Consider the following 22,950-nt stretch of genomic DNA (forward strand, 5'->3'; position numbering starts at 1 on the left):
GAAGAAATTTTGAAATATATACTCTTAAGTACTTTAGATTTGGTTTCAATTTGAAAGCTTTTTATTAAATTAGAGGACTCTCTCCTATTTCTTGGAGATAAATTCCAGAAAAGCGCTTCCCAACAATTTTGACACAGGGCTTGTTATTTCTTCCCCTTGTAACTAAGGAATTCTTTTGCTGTTATCAATAGCAAGGGCTAATCAGTTCCCCCCATTGGATTGATGTGATGACAATAAAAAGCTATGAAACCTAATATAATAGTTAACCTGGGTTCCACTAAGGCTGCCGGATATATAAATCACAAGCAACGTTAATATCTTTTCCAGTGTAAAAATATATAACCTTTACTATGAGGTCCGTTTAAAGGAATTCACTGTTGCCTGCCTGAATAGCGGTTAAGAGAAGCTCAGGAGCAGGTAGATGTGAATTCTGTTCTCTTTCCTTTCCATTGTGTCATCTTAGTTAATGACTTCTAAGGATATCGAGTCAAGCTGCAAAAAGAATATGGTAACACATATTTTCACGTGGTTGTGGAAAGAGTAAAGGAGAAATGTGCAGTGGCCACTCCAGCATCTCTATGTCACATAATAAGCACTCAATGATAGTTACTACTGTATTATCTTCTGCATTGGATACTGGGAAGTGATAAAATATCTGATTCCTGAATCTTTTTTCCTATCCATTACATTGTCTTCCTTTGATAGGAAAATAGCAACACTGAAACCTGCACAAAGTAAACATAAGCAGCTCATCCAATACACAAACTAAAGCCTGACCTGTGGTGGCGCAGTGAATAAAGCCTCTACCTGGAATGCTGAGGTCGCGGATTTGAAACCCCAAGCTTACCTGGTCAAGGAACAGATGGGAAGAAATTACTAGTTGATGCTTTCGCTTCCTATCCCACCTCCTTTCTCTCTCTAAAATCAATAAATAAAATCTTAAATATATATACAAACTAAAATTCAAAATTGGTTTAATATATTCAGTAGTTTTTCTCTTCCTTTGAAGAACAGGACCTGATCAGTTTCTCCACTTTTCACAGCAGTTGTATGAAGATTTTCTGCTCTCTTTGCTGCTCTGAAATGGTATGGGGAAAATATGTTGATGTTCTTGACTTATCTCTCTTCTACTTGCATCTATGCTAAGACATAGATATAAAAATAGAGCCAGAGCTATATAATTCTTATTGTTCTATGTTATACTCAATTATACAGTCATGTGCTGTTTAACTACAAGGATATGTTTTGAGAAATGCATTCTTGGGGATTTCACATTGTTCAAACATTATAGAGTGTGCTTACACCAATCTGTATTGTATAGCCTACTACAGAGCTAGGCTATATGGTAGAGCCTGTTGCTCTTAGGCTACAAGCCTATACAGCATGTTACTGTACAAAACAACAAGAGATTAAATCAAGCACAAGAGAAAATGATAACCCTGGCCTGTTGGCTCAGCGGTAGAGCATCGGCCCAGCATGTGGAAGTTCTGGGTTCGATTTCCAGTCAGGGCACACAGGAGAAGCAACCATCTGCTTCTCCACCCCTCCACCTCCCACAGCCATGGCTCAAATGGTTCCAGCAAAGTTGACCCTGGGTGCTGAGGATGGCTCCATGGCCTTGCTTCAGGTACTAAACTAGCTCAGTTGCCAAGCAACAGAGCAGCGGCCCAGCCTGGCAGAGCAGCCCCAGATAGGGGGCTTGCTGGGTGGATCCCTGGTCAGAGTGAGGGATTCTGTCTCTGCCTCCCCACCTCTCACTTAAAAGAATAAAAGAGAAAATGATGTAATCAAAAGACAATATTAAACATGAGATATATGAGTCTGCTGTCATTGTGACACAGTATACTGTTGGACAGCAAACTTAAAAATAACAGTGTGCTATCCAGAGACTGGGGGGGGGGGGTGAGCACACAGTTCAGTGTACAGATGAGGTATTGTGTAATTTTACAACTGAAACCTGTTTAATGTTATTGACCAGTGTCACCACAGTAAATTAAATTTAAAAAAAATGAAGAGTACACTGTAAAATAACAATATATATAGTATATTAAATATATAAATCAGTAAGTTTATTATCATTATCAAGTATTATGTAGTGTACATAATTGATGTTATATTTTATACAGACTAGGTGAAAATTAGACAAGAAGGAAAATTTTAAATAATGCTCTAATCATTAAGACCACATTAACAAGGGCTATTATTGTGAAACAAATACCTGATTGGCTGCCAAGTTTACTGTTCCTCTAGTTTAAAGAACAAAGACAACTGTGGGCTGGAGTGTTTTAGAGAGTTTATGTTTAAATAGCTAAGCGGAGAGTTTGTCTAGAATGGTGGGTTGCTGTAAGGAAGTAGCTGCTAGAATATAGGTGTGGCAGAGATAACCCTATGTCTTTTTCCTTCTCCCTCAGTAATAGAATTTCCTATATTTAGTGGGACACTTGGTCATCAGAATATAAGTACATTTAGCCATGGAAATATGTTTTGGCCCAAGTGTGTAAGTAGCAGTGGGTGGGCACTTACTGACCGGAATGAAGACAGAGTTGAAAAGCCATTTTGGGCCATGAAATAACATTGGTGATGTAAGCCACACATAAAGGAATAATGACATATAAGAATCAAAAGACTTTGATACTTGTAAAGCCAGTAGCCAAGGCCACCATCACAGCCGCCTGGCCCAAGCAGGTTCGCATTGGATTCGGACAGTCGGTAAAGAAACAACAGAGCCAAAAACTGTTGGGCCATCATATTTAATTCTAGCTTGCACCCGGCAGGCAAGTAAAAACACACACTGGACTCCAAAACCCACTCACATTCAGTGCTCAAAAAGCTACTGACTTATCCGAGTTTCCTAGAATCAAAGGTTTCTAGTTCACCAAACTTTATTCACCTCTGTTCCCCATCTCCTTCCTTCTCCCTGCGCAAACTGCACAAACTGGCTTCTCACTCAGCACTCCACCATCTTGGCTGCTTCTCCTGGCCTCCTCCACATGGCCTTTCTCTGCTCTCCTCTCTGCAGTCTCCTCTAATGATAATCTCAGGAACTAAGAGAGCAAGCTCCCGTTCTGCCCCCATTTTATAGTATAGAAATCAAAACCTTTAATCCAATATACAAAATAGGGGAAGTCTCTAATACAAAGCACTTATCTGAGGCATGATGGGATTGTACCACCCCACATCAAAAAGGGTGGGAAAGGCTTAGTCCTAAAATCAAGCCCCAGGCTACAAGGATCCTGTCTGCCCATAGCCTGCTCCCAACACACATTAACATCACCTGGGCAACGGCTTCCACGTGGGCAGCGCCATCTTTAACAAAGTGAGCATAATATATTTTATCTGCCCAATAATACTATAGAGCAGTGGTAGTCAACCTGGTTCCTACCGCCCACTAGTGGGCGTTCCAGCTTTCATGGTGGGTGGTAGCAGAGCAACCATAGTATAAATAAAAAGATAGATTTAACTATAGTAAGTTGTTTTATAAAGATTTATTCTGCCAAACAGTGAAAATCTGACAGAAGGTACTTGGTAAGTAATTATTATTATATGCTTTAACTTGCTGTAACTCTGCTTTATAAATTTTATAAAGTAAAGTTACTTCCCTACTTTATAAATCACCATTACTGTGGAACCAGTGGGCGGTTAGAAAATTTTACTACTAACAGAGATACAAAAGTGGGCGGTAGGTATACAAAGGTTGACTACCCCTGCTACAGAGTATCAAACGTGCCCTAGAGCCCTCTAAACTTTTACATCTGTTTTGTCTGAGTCACTTTTATTTTGGATTATCTGTCACTTGCAGCTAAACCCAATCTTAACAATCACAAGTCAACACCCTAAATACTTGGAGAAAGATAGCTGACTTTACCCTGAGGGACTAGAAAACCAACTAATATTTCTGAGGAGAGTAGAATACAGTAATCCTCAATTTCAGGATACTAACCTAGCATTGGCTGTGATGCAGATCACAACAGTGAAAATTTTTGTTAGAAGGCTGGTAAAAATGATATATGGCATTTGAATATGAAGCCTGAAGCCAATATAATGCTGAAACCAAGAGAAGGATGTAAAACATCTCAAAGATAGAATCACTGATGATTAGTAATTGACTGGGTATGACATTTAGGAAGGCACAAGGGGTGACATGTAAGTGAGAGACTATATCAAAAGAAATATTCAAGTTTTTAGATTTAGGATCTGGGCTATAAGTAGTATCTATAGAAATAAGAAAGCCAAAAGGGTAGATGTGGATGTGAGGGGGTAAGAAGAAAGAAAGAGTTAAGTCAGGAAAGTTATGAAATATTTACTTCAAGTTGACATTAAAGGAATCCAAGTGGAATTTTCTAGTAGGTACATTGACAATAAGGGCAGGAGTTTATGAAAGGAAAACATTTCAAAGATACAGTGAAAAAGGTATTCCTAAAAAATAAGCTAGGCTGGCCCTAGCTGGTTGGCTCAGTGGTAGAGTATCAGTCCAGCGTGTGGAAGTTCAGGGTTCAATTCCTGGCCAGGACACAGGAGAAGCGCCCATCTGCTTCTCCACCCCTCCCCCTCTCCTTCCTCTCTGTCTCTCTCTTCCCCTCTCACAGCCAAGGCTCCACTGGAGCAAAGTTGGCCCTGGTGCTGAGGACCACTCCATGGCCTCTGCCTCGGCCACTAAAATGGCTCTGGTTGCAATGGAGCAACGCCTCAGATGGGCAGAACATCACCCTCGAATGAGCTTGCCAGGTCGATCCCGGTCGGGCGCATGTGAGAGTCTGTCTCTCTGCTCCTTGCTTCTCACTTCAGAAAAATATAAATAAGTAAATAAATAAATAAGCTAGGCAATAATGTCAGAATTTTTAAAAGATAAACTGAAGCATATTAAAAATTTTAAGAGTTTCTTTGAGCAAAAGAAGATTCCAATTGGGCAGCACCAAATTGGAAGTTTAGATGTGCTCTTCTGATGGGAGCTGGGGGAAAAACTTATACACAGATGGTTTGAAAGCAAAGCAAGAAAAATTTTTGATTGGCTATAAGATTAAAATCTAATTGGCTGTTTCTCACTGGTTGTCCTTTGGTTTTGATTTCATAACCTTAAATTTTGGTTTGCTTCCACAGGCCATCACAGCATTAGAGCCACCTCAGTCTAATGGCCTCCTTATTCTAAAACACCATTGATGAGGATTCTAAGGAAGAGAGTGAATACAGATGAAAGCTGAAGAGCAGACAGAAAGACCCAGAGAAGTAAACATAACGATTTCATACCAAACTAGAAAACTTCCTATAATTCTAACATTTAACAAGTGTTGTTGAGAACATTTCCACATGTGTATTGCTAGCTCTGGGTAAGGAATATTAATCTATTTTTTTATCTTTACTACTCATTTTCATTTTCCAAAAATAATATTGTTGCCACGAATTCTGTGAGTAAATCTGATATTATCAACACTCCTGATTGTTATATAAATCTCTTACACCCAGTGTTACAAGAGAATGATAACTAAGAAAAGCCTGGTGGCTAAATTCTGTGTTTGAAATTCCACACATCTTTCTTAGTATTAGAGGGATTCTAAATACCCCCTTTGTCGCCTGACCTGTGGTGGCGCAGTGGATAAAACGTCGACCTGGAAATGCTGAGGTCGCCAGTTCGAAACCCTGGGCTTGCCTGGTCAAGGCACATATGGGAGTTGATGCTTCCAGCTCCTCCCCCCTTCTCTCTCTCTCTCTCTCTCTCTCTCTCTCCCTCTCTCTGTCCTCTCTAAAAATGAATAAATAAAATAAAATAAAATAAAATAAATACCCCCTTTGTCCTGAAGAGGAAAGGGAGGCAGCACTAAAAAAAGGTGAGTCTAAAACTATATAATATATGCTCTCAAAAACCCTGTAAAACGTGCAGTTAGCTGTGACTCCCCTGTCCTCTCAATTGGACAAAAGTGGCTCAGAGAAGAATCTAAAGGCTTTTATACCCTCTTAGAATTTCTCAGTTTCATTTTGTGTGTTGCCGTGTATGTTGGGTTAGGGAAATTTGAATTGTTTGTTAGCAAAGAATAACCTAATGAAAGCTAACTAATACGCTCACAATACATCTGGGAGTCATCTTGTTAGGTATTATAACTGTTGTAAGGAGTTTTCCCGAGTTTCCTATAGAATGATTTATTGAGATTTAATATTGTCAGGACCCAGGCAGAGAATGAAAGAGCAGTGCTTTTACTGATAGGAGTAAATATATGGTTATCAGATAATGATTAATGAGTCAGTAGGTTTAGGATATTTGAGACATGATCCTAAGCAAGATCAATTGCTCAAAATTATTTTCTAATGGTTCTTTACATTTACATGACATTTTATGAGTTTTCTATGGAATTTGACCTGGATGTCCATTTCAACCTAAACGTGTCTGAGCTAGGCTTATCTTTATTTTAAAATATAAAGAAACAGACTTAGGGACATACAGATATAGGTTCTTCATGCTCTTTCTATAGCTTTGTACTTGTGAATGAAAACATCTCAGAGGAGGGTTTAATGAGTGTCTATGCCCATACATAGCTGTGATTTTCTTTGTTTTAAATGAAATACGTATGTAAACTCTAATTGAACAACGTTTAAGAGATCAATGCAATATCATTCTTTCTAGATGGATAGTATTTACATTGTCTTCTAGTGTCCTTAAGTTCCGTGAAATAGTCATTAATTTCTTCAACAAGATGTCTCTAACTGCTCAGAATCCCAGCAGGGAACAGCCTGAGAGAATTCTTCATTCATAGATTAGTCTAACAACTCTAGGCAAGAGCTGCCCAGTCATTTATCATATTTTACCATTGGATATGGAAATTCATATGCAGATTCTTTGTTTAGATTTTTGTTTCCTGTTTTAAAGTTAAAATAGTGTTTTAATTAATCTTAATTCTTAAACATGAAACAAGTCACTGTTTCTCCCAATGAAGCTGACAATTCAGGAATTTTACAAAATCTGTAAGGAGAGGAAAAAAGCTGGCAAATCAGTGTTTTTGTACATGATTAAGTACTTATTCCATATCATTGATTTTTTTCTTTTAAAATTATTTTTAGTTTTTTAAAAATTAAGTTTATTAGGGTGACATTGGGTAATATGATTAAGTTTCAAGTATACAATTCTATAATATATCATCTATATATTTATTACATGTGTGCCCAGCACCTAAAGTAAAATCTTCTGTCACCATGTATTTGACCCACTTTAACCTTTACTACAACCCTTTTTTCTCTGGTAACCACCATACTATCGTCTGTGTCTGAATTTTTGTTTGTTTGTTTTTATTGTTTGTTCATTTGTTGCTTTCAGTTTTATATTCCACATATGAGTGAAATCATATGGTTCTTAACCTTTTCTGTCTGACTTACTTTGATTAGTATGATATTCTCAAGGTTCATCCATGTTGTCACAAATGGCAATATTTCATCTTTTCTTATGGCTGTGTAGTAGTCTGTTCCAGATATGTACCACATGTTCTTTATCCAATCATCTATCAAAGGACACATTGGTTGTCTCCAAGTCTTGGCTACCATGAATAACGCTACAGTAAACATAAGGGTGCGTATAGTTTTGTGAATAAATGTTTTCAAATTTTGGGGGTACTCAGAAGAGGGGTTTCTGGGACACATGGTAACTTGTCTTAATTTTTTGAGGAGCCTCCATACTGTTTTTCATAATGGCTGTACCAGTATACATTCCCACTAGCAGTAAATGAAGGTTCCTTTTTCTCTACAACCTCTCCAACACTTGTTATAATTTGTCTTGTTTATAACAGCCTTTCTAACAGGTATGAGGTGGAATCCCACTGTAGTTTTAATTTACATTTCCCTACTAGCTAGTGAGGTTGAGCATTTTTTCATATATCTGTTGATCATTTTTAAATCTTATTGGGAGAAATGTCTATCCAGGTCCTCTATTCATTTTTTAATTAGATTGTTTGTTTGGTTTTGAGTTGTATGAGTTTTTTATGTTTTGGATATTAACCCTTTGTCAGAGCTTTTGTTTGCAAATATCTCCTCCCATTCAGTTGGTTGCCTTTTAATTTTGTTTGCAGTTTCTTGTGCTGTGTAAAAGTTTTTTAGTTTGATATAGTCCCTTTCATTTATTTTTGCCTTTACTTCCCTTTCCTTTGGGATCAAATTTACAAAATCTTCTTTAAAATCAGTGTCCATATGTTTACCTATGTTTTCTTCCCTGTAATTTATTGTTTCAGTTCTTGTATTTAAGTCTTTGATCCATCTTGAGTTAATTTTTGTATATGGGGACAAACAGCAGTTTGTCTAGTTTCAGTCTTTTGCATGTGGCTTTTCAATTTTCCCAGCACCATTTATTGAAGAGGCTTTCTTTTATCTAGTGTATGTTTTGGCTACTCTGTCAAAAACCATTGCCCAGCTTAGCCTGTGGTGGTACAGCGGATAAAGCATCAACCTGGAAAGCTGAGATTACTGATTCGAAAGTATGGGCTTGCCCGGTCAAGGCACATATGACAAGTAATCAATGAACAACTAAAATGAAGTAACTAGAGGTTGATGCTTTTTGCTTTACCCCATCTGTCTTTCTTCTCTATATAAAATAAATAAATAAAATCTTTTAAAAAATCATTTGCCCATATACATATGGATTTATTTCTGGGCTCTCAATTCTGTCCTGTTGATCTGTATGTCTGTTTTTCTACCAATACCACACTGTTTAGATTATTGTCACTTTGTAGTATAGTTAAAGTCAAGGAGTGTGATACCTCCAGCTTCATTCTTTTTTTCTCAGTATTATTTTGCCAGTTGGCGTCTTTTGTGGTTCTATACAAATCTGATGATTTTTTTTCTATTTTTTTAAGAACTGTCATTAGGATTTTGATGGGGATTGCATTAAATATGTATATCTTTAACAAAATACTAGCAAATAAAATGAAATAATACATTTAAAAAATATATCACAATCAAATAAGGTTTATTCTTAGGGCACAACGATGGTTCAACATATGCAAATCAGTCAATGTAATATACCACATCAACAAAATAAATGATAAAAATCATATAATCATATCAATAAATCTAGAAAAATCATTTGGTAAGAAACAACATCTATTTATGATTCAAACACTTGATCAAATGGGTATAGAAGGAAAGTACCTCAACATAATAAGGTCATATATGACAGACTCTCAACTAATATCATACTCAATGGTGAAAAACTGAAAGCTTTTTGTCTAAGATCAGGAACAAGAAAAGGGTGTCCACTCTCGCCACTTTTATTCAGCACAGCACTAGAAGTTCTAACCAGAGAAATCAGGCAAAAGGAAGAATTAAAAGGCATCCAAATTGGGAACGAAGAAGTAATATTGTCATTTTTTGCACATGACATAATTCTTTCTATAGAAAGCCTTAAAGACTCCACCAAAAAGATATTAGAAACAATAAACAAATACAGTAAAATTCAGGATATACAATTAATGTTCAAAACTCCACTGCATTCTTATATTCTGACAATGAAATTTCAGAAAAAGAAATGGCAAAAACAATTCCTTTAACAATTGCAACAAAAAGAATAAAATACCCAGGAATATATTTAAAGAACATGAAGGACCTATACACTGAAAACTACATTATGAAAAGAGATTGAAAAGACATAAATGGAAAGATATTCTGTCTTCATGAATTGAAAGAATCAACAGAGTTAAAATGTCCATATTACCCAAAGCAGTATATAGATTTAATGCAATCACATCACTGATTTTGTAATATAGTTAAACTTTACTAATATGAAAGAGCTGGTTAAAATTAATGAATATCGTGAATTATAGAGAACTTGAAGAAAATTCAATATCTTGAAGATAAATACATGTATGTATAAATGTAAATATGTAACAAATTTATAATATTTTTATATATGATATATATAAAACTCGAAGTGACTGTTAAACAGTATTGCAACAACAAATATTAGATTGCTTTAAAAAAGTTTTATAATAGCATTATAAATCTATTGTAATATCAAAGCTTAAAAATCTTTAAAGTATATATTTGAAAATTTTGATATTTTGTGTTTTGTAAGTTAGTTTATAAACTTTTTTTTGATAATTGAATCTATAGTTCAATTTCCAATGACATACTGAAAATTCCAGATGAGTAGGATTTGAAATATTAAGGTTCTACTCTTGGTTGCCTTTGGCAATCTGATTGGTCTCCAAGACTGGGAAGCATGACTTGAAACTGCATTCACGGCCTTGGCCGGTTGGCTCAGCGGTAGAGTGTCGGCCTGGTGTGCGGGGGACCCGGGTTTGATTCCCGGCCAGGGCACATAGGAGAAGCACCCATTTGCTTCTCCACCCCACCCCCCTCCTTCTTCTCTGTCTCTCTCTTCCCCTCCCGCAGCCAAGGCTCCATTGGAGCAAAGATGACCCGGGTGCTGGGGATGGCTCCTTGGCCTCTGCCTCAGGCGCTAGAGTGGCTCTGGTCGCGGCAGAGCGACCCTCCCCCCCCCCTCCCCCGGAGGGGCAGAGCATCGCCCCCTGGTGGGCAGAGTGTCGCCCCTGGTGGGCGTGCCGGGTGGATCCTGGTCGGGCACATGCGGGAGTCTGACTGTCTCTCCCCGTTTCCAGCTTCAGAAAAATACAAAAAAGAAAAAATAAAAGAAACTGCATTCACAAAGCATCACATTCTTATTCAGTGCATATTTTAGAGGTGGCCAGATCTCCCAAGCTACCCCTAGGTGCTGAAACTTTGCCTTGAATGATAACTCATGTAAAAATACAGACATTGATAAGAGTGCACCTGTTGTAAGCTCCCTCCATTTGTTTCACACATTTCCAAAGGTTATTTTGAAAGAAAGGCACAGCACCATTTCACTGACATAATCTTTATATTGGTTATAGATTTGTATATAAACATTGGCGTAAATATACTGAAGGCTATGAGGTAGGCAGTCAGAGCCCTGAATGGCCCAGACTGGCTTACTGTTCACCGAACCCACCTCTTCTTCCTGAGCTTCCACTAGAATTCTTCTTCCTTTGCAGAGAGGAGTGAACATGTGACTGGTGCTTGTCAAGGTATGTGTAAGTGGAATGTGTCACTTCTACCTCAGGGCTTTTAAAAAGTAGGTGCCTGCCCCATCCTCTTCTTCTGTAATTGAGAGTTGTACACAAAGCAGGAGATTGCAAAGTAAGCAAGGAGAATAAATCCTCAAGATCAACCATACAAAAGGCCAATTGCCAACCAGGAATACAACTGACATTTACTATTGTGTTAAGTCACCACAGTTTACTTGTTTGTTATATATAGCATTCAGCCTTCCCTAATACACCTAGTTTACAGCCACAAAACAACCAACATGAAGGTGTAACCCATCATTATTAGGATGCTACTGACATTTGTTAATACTACACAAGAGAAGGACACTTTTTGGCAGACATTGCTTATTAGAGAATCCTTGTTTTCATTATCCTCTACTTAAAAAACAAACCTGTTCTTTGCAAAAATACAAAATAAATTATGCACAGGTTATTTATTATAACAATATTTATAATAGCAAAATATTAGACTTAACCCATTAATCATTAATAAAGAATGTTTTAATGAACTATGGTATATGTGGTGTATATGGTATATAAATATAGTATGTTAATAGAGAACTTATTACTAAATATGATATAGCAACACAATAAAGTAAGACAGCTGTGAAAAGGAATAAGGAAAATCAGTACACACTGATGTATAGTGATCTTCAGAATAAATTAAGTGAAAGTTATAAAGTACAGAATAAGGCATCAAGTAGGTTATGCTTTATGTAAGAAGTTGCATATTTTCTCATATTTTCAAAAAGAAACAATAGTGGGTGCATAACCCCAAAATTAATAAAAATTATTATAGGGAGAGTGAAGATAGAAAGAACAGGGATGGAAGCAAAACTTGTTTTACAGGTTTACTTATGTTATGAATGTCTTTATATAATAAAAAAACCTCCAGAACTTAATAAGCAATTAGTTAATATTAAAAGCAAACTGAATTAAATAAACCTAACTGAATATTAAGTTGGTGCCATATTTTAACAGAGAAAATAATTATTTCAAGTAAACTTAGAAATAGTATTACTCTCAATTTTCAGTGGGAAATACTATAAATTCAGGAAGAACTACCAAGAAGCTTTATACTTCATTCAGTAGTCAATGTTGGACATACCATCAGTATTGTTATTTTTAAAATTTTTATGTATAATATAGGATAAAGCAAATTATTAAGTATGTTTTCTTAAGTATCAATAATTTAGTATGAGAAGAAAGAGATCTAAATATAAATTTTAAAGAGTTAAGACTTTGTAATCTTATATTTGAAAATCAGTGAGAACATTTAATTTCCTCTTTAAAAATCATATATCTTAGCTCTATCTAAACAAAAGCCATAGTGCCCTGGCCGGTTGGCTCAGTGGTAGAGCGTCGGCCTGGCATGCAGAAGTCCTGGGTTCGATTCCTGGACAGGGCACACAGGAGAAGTGCCCATCTGCTTCTCCACCCCTCCCCCTCTCCTTCCTCTCTGTCTCTCTCTTCCCCTCCCGCAGCGAGGCTCTACTGGAGCAAAGATGGCCCGGGCGCTGGGGATGGCTCCTTGGCCTCTGCCCCAGGCGCTGGAGTGGCTCTGGTTGCAACAGAGCGACATCCTGGAGGGGCAGAGCATTGCCCCCTGGTGGGCGTGCTGGGTGGATCCCGGTCGGGCGCCTGCGGGAGTCTGTCTGACTGTCTCTCCCCGTTTCCAGCTTCAGAAAAATACAAAAAAAAAAAAAAAAAAAAAAGTTAAACAAAAGCCGTAGTGACAAGATCCTGGTCTCTAAACACCATTGCCCACTAAAAGGAATCTTTGGAGAAATGGTTAACTCCAGGCCTAGGACAGAAAATGTAAATGATTGAACTTGTGACATTATATTATCCCAGAAAGTAAGGGCCCCATCAAAGGCTGTGGTGTCCTGCTAAAAGAAGTTGGAAAAATCTCCTACTGGGCCAAATTGGAGATAAAAGAAAGAGAAAACAGAGTATAGAGAGAGAAGAGGGGGAGGGAGAAAGAAAAGAATAGAAGGAAAAAAGAAGAAAATTGGATATCATTGGAAGTATCCACAGTGTCAACTCATTACTTCAAAGATTGCTAATTAAAAAAAAGATATAAATATCTACCTTGTGTCTCTTATATGAGCTGTATTTCAGTTTATATTAAACTAATTGATGAAGAAAATTCTTTTTTTTTTTTTTTTCATTTTTCTGAAGCTGGAAACAGGGAGAGACAGTCAGACAGACTCCCGCATGCGCCCGACCTGGATCCACCCGGCACGCCCACCAGGGGCGATGCTCTGCCCACCAGGGGGCGATGCTCTGCCCATCCTGGGCGTCGCCATGTTGCGACCAGAGCCACTCTAGCGCCTGAGGCAGAGGCCACAGAGCCATCCCCAGCGCCCGGGCCATCTTTGCTCCAATGGAGCCTTGGCTGCGGGAGGGGAAGAGAGAGACAGAGAGGAAAGCGCGGCGGAGGGGTGGAGAAGCAAATGGGCGCTTCTCCTGTGTGCCCTGGCCAGGAATCGAACCCGGGTCCTCCGCACGCTAGGCCGATGCTCTACCACTGAGCCAACTGGCCAGGGCCAAGAAAATTCTAAAATACAGATTTTCAGCTAAAACACAATAGAAATAATAGATTTAGAAGAAAATTCCCATTTGCAACCTTTACATGAATCATTTAAATGTCATCAATTTATGGCAAAACTATCTTGCCTTTATAGTATATTCCAGTGCAAATTGGATGTTATACCATTTTTAAGTTTACTTGAAAAAAAATTAAGAATATTTCATAGATGAGGCTGTGTAGTTCAAAAGACAATAGACAGACAATACAAGGGAGCATTAGTCACATGTGGAATGTGGGAAATAGACCTTGTTTACTCAATAAGAAAATAGCATTGAGAAGAGGGGAAGGGGTATGAGAATGGGGAGAAGAGAAAGAGAGTGAGAAATCTGTTCAAGATATTTTATTTTTATTATTATTATTTTTTGTGACAGAGACAGAGAGAGGAACAGATAGGGACAGACAGGAAGGGAGATGAGAAGCATCAATTCTTCCCTGTGGCACTTTAGTTGTTCATTGATTGCTTTCTCATATGCGCTTGATGTGGGGGTGGCTACAGCAGAGTGAGTGACCCCTTGCTCAAGCCAGTGAGCTTGGGCTCAAGCTGGTGAGTCTTGCTCAAACCAGATGAGCCCGCGCTCAAACTGGTGACCTCAGGGTTTCAAACCTGGGTCCTCTATGTCCAGTCCGATGCTCTATCCAGGGCACCACTACCTGGTCAAGAGATTCAAAAAACTTAAAGGACAGAACAAAATAAAACTTGTAAATCTTGTTTGGAAGTTGATGTCTTCTTTTTTTTTTTTTTAGAAAGAAGGGAGACAGAGAGAAAGGCGGAGAAGCAGGAAGCATTAACTTATAGTACAGGGGTCGGGAACCTATGGCTCGCGAACCAGATGTGGCTCTTTTGATGGCTGCATCTGGCTCACAGACAAATCTTTAATAAAAAAAATAATAACGTTAAAAATATAAAACATTCTCATGTATTACAATCCATTCATTTCCTACCGCTCATGTTCATGGTTGTGCGTGGCTGGAGCCAATCACAGCTGTCCTCCGGGACAACACCAAATTTTTATTGGATAATGTGTAACGTACATGGGTCATTGTATGGCTCTCACAGAATTACATTTTAAAATACGTGGCATTCATGGCTCTCTCAGCCAAAAAGGTTCCTGACCCCTGTTGTAGTAGTCACTTCCTGTGTGTGCCTGACCAGGCAAGCCCAGGGTTTTGAACTGATGATCTCAGCATTCCAGGTTGAGGCGTTATCCACTGTGCCACCACAGGTCAGGCAGAAGTTGATGTCTTTAAAGCCCCAGTTTTGTTTTGTTTTTAAGGTTTTTAGATAGTTGGAGAAATTTCTATATGAACTGAACATTAGGTAATATCAAGGAATTATTGTTAATGTTATTAAATAAAATAATGGCATTTGGTTATGTGAGAAAATACCCCTTGTTTATAATTTTAAAAGATAAACACTAAAAATTTTAGGGGAAAGATGAAATGATTTTCTGAAATTTGTCTGAAAATGTTCCAACCAATAAAAGATTTTCTTTTTTAAATGCTGGAGAGATAAACAGTATGGCAAAATATTGATGATTGTTAAAATTGGGTATTTTCATTTTAAAAATTTCAGTAAAAGTTGAAAAAAATTAAAAAGGTGATGAAACTATTACAAATGGTAACTTCATGTAAGAGGGGGGGGAAATGTAAACTTTGCTTTGTAGTCATGCAGTTTGCCCACTGTTTGGGACCAAAACTATGCTTTGCCTCGTAGTTTGTCTTTTCAATTTATTTTTATAAAGGGTAACTCCTATATCTGATTTGCATGAGCCAGATCGGCTCCTCAGCTACTTGGGTTTCACCACATAAAAGATCTTTATTATTCTCGGTTGTGCTTAGGTATCTCTAACAGATACATTTACCTATACAAATGTCTTTGTTGTTATTTTTGTTTTACTTTGGTTATACTAAAATAACATGCAGAAACATATAAGAGTTCACAGGGCACCAATGTGGACAACAAAAGATAAGGAGCAGTGGGCCAATAGAGGAAAGAGAGAGGAAAATTGAATTTAGACAACATGCATTTGACATTGATACTTTTCAGCTAAGGGGCATTGGTCAAAGTGACCTCTAGGAGTAGTACATTTCTCGTGGGCAAAATAGAAGTGGTAACAGCACTGTTGTAGATCACATGAACTGTGTGAGATGCGTTTTCTACTCTAAAGCATCATATCAAAATAAACATTAGAATGGAGAATGAATACTGGCAATATCTCATATGACTAGGTTCACTTTACAAAAGTGAAAAATTATCAAAGTTGATTTTTAAAAATAAGTCACATAAGCATACCAAAAATTTCCACTAAAACATACGAGAGTAAGAAATAATAATTTCATAATATAGATAATTTCTTCAGCTTTATTATTTTATGCCTTATCTTTAATATATCAAGATTTTTGTGTTCAATTTTAACACCTTATAAATTCCACCTCTTCAAAAACTTATAGGTAAATTTAGTACCGTCATAAGGAACAATAGGCAACATTAACTGTGACTTAGATTGTTTTCAGTAATTTATAATTTCAGCTTTCAGTCAATAGTCAGGTTGCTGTGCTCATTATGCCTTTGAACAGTCTTTCTCTAAACTGTTTAAGGCAGTTAAGCATCCTGCATTAATAAAAAGTTCTCACAATATAATTGTAAAAGTAACCTTTTTCCTCTACCCTCCTTTCAGGAAAAAATGCCACAGGAAAGTAATTAATGACTTAGGGGCTACAGAATACTTTTAAAACAAACAAAATGGTTTCTCCCTAATAAACAGCAATAAGAAACATGTTTTATCTCTCTGCATATTTCCATCAGTGCAAGGATTAGATCAGCTTAACAAACACACAGTTCCATATTGGCTTTTCATTTTATGCCTGAAAAACCTTTCATTACAGTGATGTTAGACCTTGTTGAGTTAAATTATTATTCTGTCTCTTCAGGTGAAATAGTAGAAGAAAACAGATTATATTACTGTGGGTATTGTTAGCACTCGCAATACTTTCATCAACTCATCAACTAGTTTTTCCATATTTCCTTGTCCTCACTTTTCATTATTATTATTATTATTTTTAGAGAGAGGCGGAGAGAGAGAGAAAGAGAGACAGGAACCTGGAGCTGTTCCTATATGCACCCTGATCAGGGATCACTTTTCACTATTCTTAATTGTCTTTCAACCTAGATGGTTCTTTTTTCATTAAAAATTTTATTATTTATTTTTGAAAAGGTTAAACTTTTATATGCTTCCATACTTAAAAGGTTTAAAATGTGGTATATAGTCAGAATTCTCTCTCCCACCCATCTTTCAGTTACCTAGAAACACGTGTTGCCCCATATCTTTCTTGTTCACCTGCTTTTTTGTTCATATTGCTATCCCTCTCTTAAATGTCCTTCAAACATCTTTCAACTTTTTACCTTCACATCTTCAAAATGTAGCTTAATATTCTCTTTTAATTAGCTTTCTGAAGTATCATCTCTAAAATTGATCCCTTATTGCCCTTATTCTGCATAATCGAATGTGTACCCTGCTTTTTTTAATACGCTCAAACTTGCTAATTATCCTAAATTATGTTCAGAAATAATTTAGATTTTAGATTTCCAAACAGCTAACAGATTTGTAGACTCCTTGAAAGCAAAAATAATGACTCATTTCTTTTGTTCTCCACTGAGCAGGTAGTCTGGATCTATGGAAATAAATGAGGCCTTATACATTCTCTATTCTCAGAAAACTTTATCTGATAATTCTCAAAATTTGCTATTAGAATCACCTGCAGAGGTTTGAAAACTCAGAATGCCCTGACTTCACACCATGGCAATTAGATCAGAATCTGGGAGTGATGTGGGTCGAAGGGGAGAGGGTTCTTAGCATGAGTACTATTTAAAACTCTCCAACCTGCAGCTAAGTTTGAGAATCAGTAGCCACTCAATCTCAGGTGATGACCTCATGTCATGAAAACATACTCTTCCTACCAATGTCGTACATACTCCCTTCTACCCATCTTCTCCTGCTTTGCTCCCCTTGTAGCTAAGACAGAGTTCCCTTTCCTCCCACAGACTTCCTTCCAGTAGCCACATTTATTTTGCTCTCCTTTCCTGAAAACCTTCTCATAGGGTTTTGCTGCACAGATGGTTTTCAGTTTTTCACCTCCAAGTTTCTCTTCAACCAGCTTATATCTGGCTTTTATTTTCTTCAGGCCTCCAAAAATGTTCTCGTCACGTTGCCAAACCCAAGGGTCAGTTTTCTGCCTTTACCTCTCAGCTGCATGACCACTCTTGGCTCTAAACACTATCTTTTCTTGATTTCCCGGAGACCACATTGCTGTTTCCTTTCCCTCTATTGCCTTCTCCCCTTTTATTGCATCTTCACTACCTGACTTCGAGGTGGCAGCTTCCCAGGGCTTGGTCCTAAGCCCTCTGTTTTCTTCACCCATTTCCATGGATAACTTCTGTATAAGATGATTTCAGATAGCAAATGGATGAAATTTTTTTACCTTAATAGATAAATTTTTCTTACCAATGATACTAGAAGAAGAGATTATAACCTACAAATCAAACTCACTTTAAGACTATAAAATGAAGGGAATGAGTTTAACTAGTAAATCACGTGGTGAATCATGAAACACACTTTACACATCTCTCTTCTTTTCCTAAATTTCTTCAGATCACAGCTATATTAGCTTTTTCCCAAATCCTCCATCAACTGCTAGGTTTCCCTTCTCTTTTCTCTCAGACATACTCTCCAGCTTCCTGTCTCCATTCTTTCTGCTCCCCACTCATCTCCAGTGGAAGCATATCTTGCTGATGACACACCCTGTTTGGAAACTGCCTGTATTATTGAGAAGTTATGGTTCACCTACAGGATGTTTTCAAAATAAGCAATATATTTATTGCAAAGAAGCCATAGAAAATTTACTCAATACAGAAGACGGACTCAGAAGAAAAAAGAGATGTGGCAATAAAGCAATATAAAAATGTAGTTCAATAATAAAATTTGTCTCAAATATTTTTTTTATCATCTAAGAGTCTAGAATAATTCACATTTAAAAATGTAGGAACCTGGGAATTTTATTCCTTTTTTTTTTTTTTTTTGTATTTTTCTGAAATTAGAAGTGAGAAGGCACAGAGACAGACTCCTGCATGTGCCTGATGGGGATCCACCCAGGATGCCCACTAAGAGCAGATGCTCGGCCCATCTGGGCTATTGCTCCATTGCAACCGGAGCCATTCTAGCTCCACTGAGGCAGAGGCCATGGAGCCGTCCTCAGCACCCGGGCCAACTTTGCTCCAATGGAGCCTTGGCTGCAGGAGTGAAATAGAGAGAGAGGAAGGAGGGGGGGGGTAAAGGTGGAGAAGCAGATGGGTGCTTCTCCTGTGTGCCCTGGACGGGAATCGAACCTGGGACTTCCACACGCTAGGCTGATGCTCTACCACTGAGCCTATCAGCCAGGGCCAAGAACCCAAGAATTTTAAAAGCACCTAGGTCAAGATCAAAGCTGTCATTTTTGTCATCACCTTATTTAAATATTTAATAGGACTGAACATTGTCAACATATAAATCTATCAATTATTAAATTCACATTTCTAAGATTCTAACAGAATAGTTATGTAATACATGTATTATATTTTCTAGTACTTCTGTTAGTCTTTTTGAGTGACATATATTAAGGTCTAATATGATATAATGTAGCTAATAATTCTATTAGTATCTATAGATTATATCTATTACATTATAATAAATCTTCAAGAAATACACTGTTTCTAAGAGAACAGAAAATAAGACAGTAAGATGTCAGTCACTTAACAAGTAACCAATTTTTATTATTATACTGTTACTTCATTTTACCTTTGTTTTGCAGTTTTCAACGGCCATCTCTTTTCAGCATCATAAACTATATCTGCTAATAAATTATAAATTAGGCAAGTAAATAAGATATAAATCTACAGTTCCTTGAGAATGAAACAATACCTACTTTATATATTTGTGCAATAACTTTTTAATAAATCAGCCCTAGCATTTGTGGAGGCTTATATAGTATATTCCTAAATATTTACATGTTAAAAATTAAGCTAACATTGTTAACTAAAATATGCTTTATCCTTACATTGAAAAATTACATTTACAATGACAAAAATACAAAAATGAGAATAGCCCTGGCTGGTTGGCTCAGCGGTAGAGCGTCGGCCTGGCGTGCAGGAGTCCCGGGTTCGATTTCCAGCCAGGGCACACAGGAGAGGCGCCCATTTGCTTCTCCACCCCTCCCCCTCTCCTTCCTCTCTGTCTCTCTCTTCCCCTCCCGCAGCGAGGCTCATTGGAGCAAAGATGGCCCGGGCGCTGGGGATGGCTCTGTGGCCTCTGCCTCAGGCACTAGAATGGCTCTGGACGCAACAGAGCGATGCCCCAGAGGGGCAAAGCATTGCCCCCTGGTGGGCATGCCGGGTGGATCCCGGTCAGGCGCATGCGGGAGTCTGTCTGTCTCTCTGCCTCCCCGTTTCCAGCTTCGGAAAAATGAAAAACAAACAAACAAAAAAACAACAACAACAACAACAAAATGAGAATAGCTATGTTATTTTTGCATAACTCCAACATAGAAAATATAAAGGATGACTGATTTAATTACAGTTGGCACATCTGGACTTTTGTTAATAGACCAGTGATGTTTGGGTAGTATAAAGTTATATGAAATTAATAAATTATTTTATACTTACTTTGTAAAAATTGTTTTTGCCTGACCAGATGGTGACACAGTGGATAAAGCACTGGACTGGGATGCAGAGAACCCAGGTTCAAAACCCTAAGGTCACTGGCTTGAGCACGGGATCATTCGGCTTGAAAGCAGGCTCACCAGGTTGAGTGTGGGTGGCTGGCTTGAGTGTGGGATCATAGACATGACCCCGTGGTTGCTAGCTTGAGCCCAAGGTCGCTGGCTTGAGCAAGATGTCACTCGCTCTGCTGTAGCCACCCGGTCAAGGCACGTATGAGAGAATAATCAATTAAGAATTAAGGTGCCACAACAAAGAATTGATGCTTCTCATCTCTCTCCCTTCCTGCCTGTCTGTCACCCCCCCCTTTCCATCTCTATCACAAAAAAGAAAAAATATTGTTTTTCTTCCATTCATTTTAGAAAAATAATGTTATGATAAAAATTTTCATTTAATGTATTGAAACTATGCAAAATTAGACATATTTTGATTTATTAATACTTCTTGATAGTTTTTTAAAATTAATTTTAATGGGCCAAAGATTCACTCTGCTGAAGTAATAACATCTGAAGTTTAATATAATTCTTAAGGCAATACTTAAATTTGTTAAAGATTTATGAATTTTATATGTCATCTTCAAGTTTTGTAATGGTTTCTCATATTATAAACTATTGGTACACAGTACCCCATAAAATTTGGCAAAATAGTTGAAATTTCATTGCCATTACCTATACTGCAATTTATCTTGTCTTTTAAAGCAACATTTAAATCTGTATAATAATATAAAGAATTGACTGATTCTCTATCTAGACTTATATATTCGATCATTATGTAAATTATATAATGTTGAAAATTGTTCCTCAGGTACCATGTGCAACTGTGGTGATTATCATTACCAGCTAGTTTGTGAATATTTCTGGAACCACAAATGAAAAACATACACACAAAAGCAAAAAAGTAAACACTACGCACTACTGGGAAACAACATTTTGTTATGCAATAAACGATTTCATTGTCCTGGTTTCAGACTTGCCTTGTAGATATTCAATGCTGCCAACAAGTAGTCTTATTTATAAACAAGGAAGTATATTTCTAGGACATAAAAAACAAAGTCAAATCTTCATTTTACTAGAATTATATGATAGAGAGGAAAAGCAGATATTTTGAAATGTCACATATTTGAGATAATGAATTAAAAATATGTATCTGTGCCTGACTGGTGGTGGTGTAGTGGGTAGAGCATTGACCTGGGACACTGAGGTTCCAGATTTGAAACACACTGAGATTGCTGGCTTGAACACAGGCTCATATGCTTTGATCATGGGGTCGCTGGCTTGAGCAAGAGGTCACTCGCTTGGCTGGAGCGCATCTGCCCCCCCACCCCCACCCATCAAGGCAATCAATGAACAACTAAAATGTTGCAACTGTGAGTTGATGCATCTCATCTTTGTCCTTTCCTGTCTCTCTCTCTCTTGCTTGCTGAAAAAAAAAATGTATCTACTCACCAATAAATTTTAAAGTTTCTATAAATTATTATTATTTAAAAATTATTAGGGTTTATTTGAGCTAAACTGATAACATATGCCAAGGAGTAAGACCTCAAATGTTCTTCAGTATAAGAGTTCTGCAACTTCTTTAAGAATCTGGTAAGATCCCTTCCAATGAAGTTGGAGAGTGTTTTTTATCGGATGCCCTTTTTTTTAAAAAAAAAAAAAGAAAGAAAGAAAAGAAAATCTCCAGGTGGCAGTCAATAATCTTTAAAGTTATTGTCTCCTGGGAATTCACTACTGACTTGGCATTTTCTTGAAGTGATTCTATCACACTTTGGCAAGAGTGTAAGATTTCTTTGTTCAGTAATGTCAGCTCCTAAGTTTCTTCATCTAAGTTCACTTAAATGCACTGTGGAATGCATAAAGGAATGCAAAACCTGGAAAATGGTGAGCCAGGGAGCATGGAAGAACCAAGTGACCATCTTGGGTTTCCCATAGCCCCATTTGTTTTATTTACAGCCATTGTTTATCCACATAATATACCCTAGACATTTTCATCATTTATTTTACAATACTTCTTATGCGATTCCAAATTTTTGAGGGATCCAAGAGCTATTCTGAAATTCTGCAAAGTTATTCCCACATATATGGACATTTTAACTCTTAAAACCTCAATGTCTAATGAAAACTAAGAAGTAGTTAACTAGCATTCTTCAACTTGAACATTTTATAAAAACCTTTTATAACCTCTAGAAACACTTTTTCATAGACATAGAGTATAATATTAACATGGATTTATTTTGTAAAACCCAGTAAGATAAAGACATGTCTGTTTTATTTAAACCAATAAACTTTGGCTAGCTTTTATTTACTAAGGATTAATCTTAGATAATGTGAACTTGAAAAGCATTTTAATTAGTTTCTATATTTCTGAGAACTTTAGTATACCCAATCCTTACAAGCACTTGCCTTTAAATTAATTTTAACAATACCATCCAGAGGTAGAAAATTATTTCACATTTATAACATACAGGGGTGGAAAAAGTAGGTTTATAGTTATGAGTACATGAAACACAGAGTTTATTCTTGTATTATTATTTATTAATTATTGTACTATTTTCT

The sequence above is a fragment of the Saccopteryx leptura genome, chromosome 5 (assembly GCF_036850995.1).
Source record: "Saccopteryx leptura isolate mSacLep1 chromosome 5, mSacLep1_pri_phased_curated, whole genome shotgun sequence".
NCBI lineage: Eukaryota > Metazoa > Chordata > Mammalia > Chiroptera > Emballonuridae > Saccopteryx > Saccopteryx leptura.